Below are 6,315 nucleotides of genomic sequence, written 5' to 3' on the forward strand. Positions count from 1 at the left end.
GAAAAATTCTAAACGCATAAAGAACTCCTACTAAATTTTTTTTACTGAGCAATATGAATTCAAACAAGCGAGATCTATTTTTTAAATTTCTGGCTTGTTAGAAGCCAATAAGAAATTGCCACATCATTTACTATAAAAATTTTAGAGCGCCGCTAACATAATGGTGGCCTCTATTTTTTAACATGCCAGTCACATATATCAACCACAAGTTCCACTATAGGAGAATGGCCAACTGGCTTGAAAGGTTAATCAAACTCAAGGAGACACTAAGATAGCCCTAGAATTATTATAAGATTTAAACATTTTATTAGAGTTATGTTTAAGATGGCCTTACAATATTGAACTCGTACAAAAGGAAAATAGCAAAGAAAAATTTCGTATAGATCTTTTTTGTGGCCATCAGGGGTACGAGATCACAAATGAATCAAATTTATACAAGACCAAAAAATCAAATAGAGCTTTTGATCATATTCATTTTCACAGTTTCTCAAAATGTACGATTTTCAATTCAATGGGAAGAAACGGTTTCATACTTTTTAGCATCTAAATTGCGATTGTTTACTTTATTTTTGTTTTTTCCGTATTGTCATTGTGGCCAACTTTTTCGAAAGAAAAAAAAAAGATATATATCTCAGTGGGATAGGCCATGAAGAAATATCTTTAAGCGAGATTCTCAACTGAGAGACGCAAGCATGACGACCTCCATATTTTTTTTCACAGAATAACGGCGACCGACCTCCCACTGCATATTTCAATTCTTGAATTTGGCAACAACGACAATAATTACCAAATCGGTCATAAATCTATCGTACGGATGTCAATTCAATTCTAAACTTTTAGATTTTGGTAGCGAAGTGTTAAATATTTGTGCGAAATTCCAATGTAATAATTCCCGTCAATTATTGCCGAAAATTACTTGCGTTGTTTAAAACCTAATACTCCCTCTCAATTTTCTCATGCCTGTCATTCCTATTATTCTCATATTCTGTCATTTTTTCTGCTCATTGATTATCTAGTAGGAAATTAGCACGTGTCAATTACATATAAAATTGCTTTATAGAGAAAATTTTGTAGCTTTGGTGTTCTTATTGGATTTTTATGGTCAGTACACGGTTACAGAGAAGACGTGTTAGATGTTGCCCTAAATAAACATATGAAATATTGTTAATGAATTCTCAAAAGCAATGGTTAAGTATACATTATTGAAAAGGATTTAATTTTTAAACATTTATTACACATATTACGATAAAAAATCAGTATTAAAATTTAACGATATATTTTTTTTTGTTTGATTACATAGTAAGTGTCATAAGGGTGGCACCTTCTTAATATGTGAAAACTTACATGATATCACGTGAATGTGCAATCTAAATCTCTAATCTATTAGTGAATCATGCGCAGTAATTAAGATCATTTATAGGAGAAGACCACTGTGAATAGAACAATTGTTGTATTTTAATTTTGATTGAAACCATCCTAAACTAAAAGGGTAATTGACTTGCTTCACAACCCCGAAAACCTTAACACATAATCCTAAAAAGGTATTTCCTTCTTTTCTTACGGTATAAAGGATCCTGAATATTTGAATTAAAAAAATGTCAACGATGCACACACATGCATCTAGTAAAGCTCCATGCATGGGGTGGCTGGCAAAATTATTTTGAATATGAGACACCATGATGGAATCCGTTGTATCCAAATTTAACTTTTAATCACTTAGCCAATAATTAGAGATTTTAAAAAAGAATGCTTTGGCTAAGATATCAAATTGTTTTGATCATTGAGTCCCCTTTCGAGCCATCACTTTTGCTGTTAGATGCAAATCCATTACACCCATCTATCGAGACCAAACAAAGGTAACATGTGTTGCACAACAAAAGTTAAAACATAGAAAAGTACCTAACATGTAAAGCGGTCTTTTCGCTTTCATGCTTGCTTTGGACGTAGTTGGCCCAACCCGCACCCAAGAAAACGTTAAGCATGCTTTGCATGTATATGAGCCTAGTGGATCTCCAACGTCGATTCACGGGGCACCATGTGAGACCGACATCATCCAACAGTTGAAATTCACTGGAATTTTGTGCATCCGGTTCATGCATGTGTGGCTTGGATCCACACTAAAACCACCGGGCCCAACTCCGGGTGACCCTCATAATGTCTCGCAGGAAGACAATGCGAGAGAGAAAGCAAAGAAAGGAGAGATTGTGGGATTCTGTGTTGATCATTCCGGAGGAGGACCTTTCCCAATGACGTGAATCGGCACCCAAAAAAAGATGATGATGACTTTCGCAATACCGTGGATATCTATTTATGATTATATGTCAATGAGCTCTTGTCGAGTTATACTACTTCTATGGGTTTTATATTGTTTGAATCTTGGAAAACTGAAAATGCTAGATTAATTTAGTATAGTTGCATGTCTATAATAGAGTGGACAGTTATAATCCTCAAATCAAGAATGGATGAGACTGCTTTTGTAAAACTTTTTTTTATACTGGCGGTGTATAATCTAAATTTCCAAAAATAAATAGTGAGCTATATGAAGGGCAATATAAAGAAATACAATACAAAATAAAGAACCAATATAAAAAGGATTATTATTCAATTGCCGGTGCAAAAGACAGTTTACGTATGAAGGGCAATGCGCCCATAGTCATTGTCCTAGTGAAAAGGATGGTCACAGTACAGTGAAGATTGATACAATTACACAGCTATGATATTGAGGCTGCATACCGAACTTTGCGCTATCTTGTATCTAAGGATAAACAAGCGTATATAGTGTAAAAAATTCAATATGTATAAAGAAATCCTACTAAAACTTTTTTTCATAAGTGATATGAAAGTTTCAGTTGAGCGTTCAAACAAGTTGGATCCACTCTTTGAATGACTGGCTTGTTTAAGAAACTAATAAAAAAATTGCCATATTATTTATTATAAAATTTTTAATATGATTTCTTAGTACATATAGCATTACTCATATAGGAATAGTTTTATCAAAAAATGCAAGACGAAGTAAAATGAACAAAAGGAGTTATCACAATTTGGCTAGGGATTACTTCTTAGTATTTTCTGACCTCTCGAGACACCCTGATGACATGTTTGAAGCTTTCTAGTTGCTTCTCGACCTTAGGAAACCTTAATTCGTTTGTTGCATATGTTCGACTATGCCATGATATAGGATTATCTCGATTATACTCTCACGTATTATGGTAAGCGTCAGGTGACAGGTTTGCTCAAATTAGCAGCATTTCAAACGGAGCATTATATTGTGTGTATGGATCTCTTAAGGTAATGCTTAGAGGGAGTCATCAATGCTGGTAACCCTTTCCTCCCATTTTATTTGTCAAATAATATTATGACACTAATGTTATTATGATGAACAACAATAATTTTTTTTTTGCACGAGTATCCTTGTTGTAAATATACATAATTGCAAGATAATAGAAAATATAGAGTATTTATAGCATATACAGATAGTGTAAACAAAATTTTATACAAGCAGCTGCATATACCATTTATTTGAAAGAGTTGGTAGTTATAATCTTCAAATCGTGAATGGGTGAGGCTGCTTATGTAAAATTTCCTATATATTGGTGATGTATGACATGTTTTTTTGGAAAAGATATGGTGAACTATGCTTGCTAGAAATGTCGTATGTAATTGCTGGATAATTAAATGAAGACACTTTGTCTTGGGTCTCGTACTTTCAGCGATTATCGACCTCAAGAATGTATGATGCCGCATAATTTTGTGAAGTAACTTTTGATAAATAAAGGTTTAATATCACGAAAAACCGCAAACTGGTACATTTATGATAAATTTATCCCAAATTAATTTTTTGACCACAAAAAACCCTAAACAGGTACACTTGTGACAATTTTACCTTCCGCTAGTTTTTGTTAAATTTTACTGTCAAATTTCTAAGTTGGATGACACGTAATTATTGATGGATGTACAAGTTTGGGGTTTTACTATCCGTTTGTCATATGTGTATCGGTTTATGATTTTTCGTGATATTAATCCAATTTAACGGATGGTAAATTTGTCACAGGTGTACTAGTTTGAGATTTTTAGTGATCAAAAAATTAGTTTGGGGTAAATTTGTCATAGATGTATCAGTTTGGGGTTTTTTGTAATAAAAAAATTAGTTTGAGATAAATTTATTATAAATATACCAGTTTGAAATTTTTCGTAATATTAATTTATAAATAAATTGTTGGCACGTTAATAGTAGTTTAAATATTTCGGAAAAACAGGAAGTTTAATGCTCCTCTTGTGATGCTTCAAGCATGGCCGAAGGAACCCCCTCACTCACTGTGCGACTATCACGAGAAATACACTGGACTTAAGTCGGTCAATACACTGGAAGACGGATGCTTCACGAGAAATAAATTGTGCGGCTTCATGCTCCTCTGTGCTGCCGCTGGCTCCTCTTACCTGTTTTTGTAAATCTAGTTTTACTGCCGATGCTTCAGCTGGACTTAAGTCGGTCAATACACTGGAAGACGGAGTCATCGATACTGACCCGCGGGAAAGTCATTGCTGGCTTTTCCCGCAAGCCATGTTTTCATTTGTACAAGTTGTGAATTTTTTTTATATGCAAACTGACATAAGTTTAAATATAAGTGATGTTTATATACACTTTCATTTGCACTCAAAATGACACATTCTAAAGCCATGATTGTTTCACAAGATAACACGAAAAAATCAGTTTTTTGAACTGAAAATCTTCATACTTAGTTATTCAACAAGTACTCTTGGAAGTCCTTAGCAAAATAAATTCTCTACGTACTTTGTAATTGAGAGATCATTGGTTACCATTTGATGACCATCGGATTAAAAAAAATGCAAGTCTCGCCTATTGATCACAAAGGCCGTAAATTTTTGTGTCTTAGGATATTTTGTATAGGAATTACAAAAATTTGTGAGGAGTTACGATCCATTACAATCAAAGAATCTGTTTCAGGTACCACAGATCTGGCCATCATCTGAGGTTTTTTTTTCTTTCTGGGTATTCACCACAGAATCATGCGTATGTGGTTTTCCAAAGAAACTCTCTCTCTCTCTCTCTCTCTCTCTCTCTCTCTCTCTCTCTCTCTCTCTCATATTTTTCCCCATTCGGGACCTTTGTGCTTCTGCCCTTGTTCATAGAGTGGGATCCAAGCAGTGAGCCGTTCACAGCAACCAATTATAGGCACATCGAAGAATTGGTGAAATTAAGCACGATAACAGATGGTGGAAGGGCTTATTGTATCAGTATAACAAACTGGAGGGACCCGATTGCATATATGAAGAAATATAAAGAAACAAATATACAAAGGATTATTATTCAATTGCCGGTGCAAAAGACAGTTCACATATGAAGGGCAATGCGCCCGCCCTTAGTCGTTGTCCTGGTTAAAAGAATGGTCACAGTATACTGAAGACAGATATAATTACAAGACTATGATATTGAGGCTGCGTACCAAACTTTGCTCTATCTTGTATCTAAGAAGAAACAAGCGTATAAAGTGTAAGAAATTCAATAATATAGTTAAAGAAATCTTACTAAAACTTTTTAAATAAGTGATATGAAAGTTTCAGTTGAGTGTTCCAACAAGTGAGATCCATTATTTGAAAGACTAGCTCTTTTAAAGAAACTAATAAAAGATTGCCTTATTATTATAATAAAAGTTTACTATGATTTCTTAGTACATATAGCATTACTCACATAGAAATAGTTTTATCAAGAAATGCAAAATGAAGTAAAATGAACAATACGAATTTTCACCATTTGGGTAAGAATTACTACTTAGTAGTTTCGGACCTCTCGAGACACACCAATGACAAGTTCGAAAGTTTCTAGTTGCTTCTCAACTTCATGAAACCTTAATTCCTTTGTTGCATATGTTCGACTATGCCCTGATATATGATTATCCCTCTTATACTCTCACTATATTGTGGTAAGATGACGGTGACAAGTTCGCTCAAATTAGTAGTATTTCAAATGGAACATCATATTGCGTGTATGGGACTCTTATGGTAACGCTTAGAGTGAATCATCAATGCTGGACACCCTTTCCTCCCATTTTATTTGTCAAATAATATTATCACGGTAATGTTATTGTGATGTACAATAATAAATTTTCTTTTGCACAAGTATCCTTGTTGTAAAGATACATAATTGCTAGATAAGAGATGCTATATTGGAGAATATAGAGAGTATTATAGCATATAATTACAGACTGCACAAGAGAGTCCCACATGATCAATGACTGCAATTACATTTGGTTCATATGCCGGTCTAAACAAGAGTTTCTTTGTTTATTGCAATGT

This window comes from Syzygium oleosum, unplaced genomic scaffold (assembly GCF_021117445.2).
Source record: "Syzygium oleosum isolate NSW1041296 unplaced genomic scaffold, Sole_v2.1 Sole_v2.22, whole genome shotgun sequence".
Classification (NCBI taxonomy): domain Eukaryota; kingdom Viridiplantae; phylum Streptophyta; class Magnoliopsida; order Myrtales; family Myrtaceae; genus Syzygium; species Syzygium oleosum.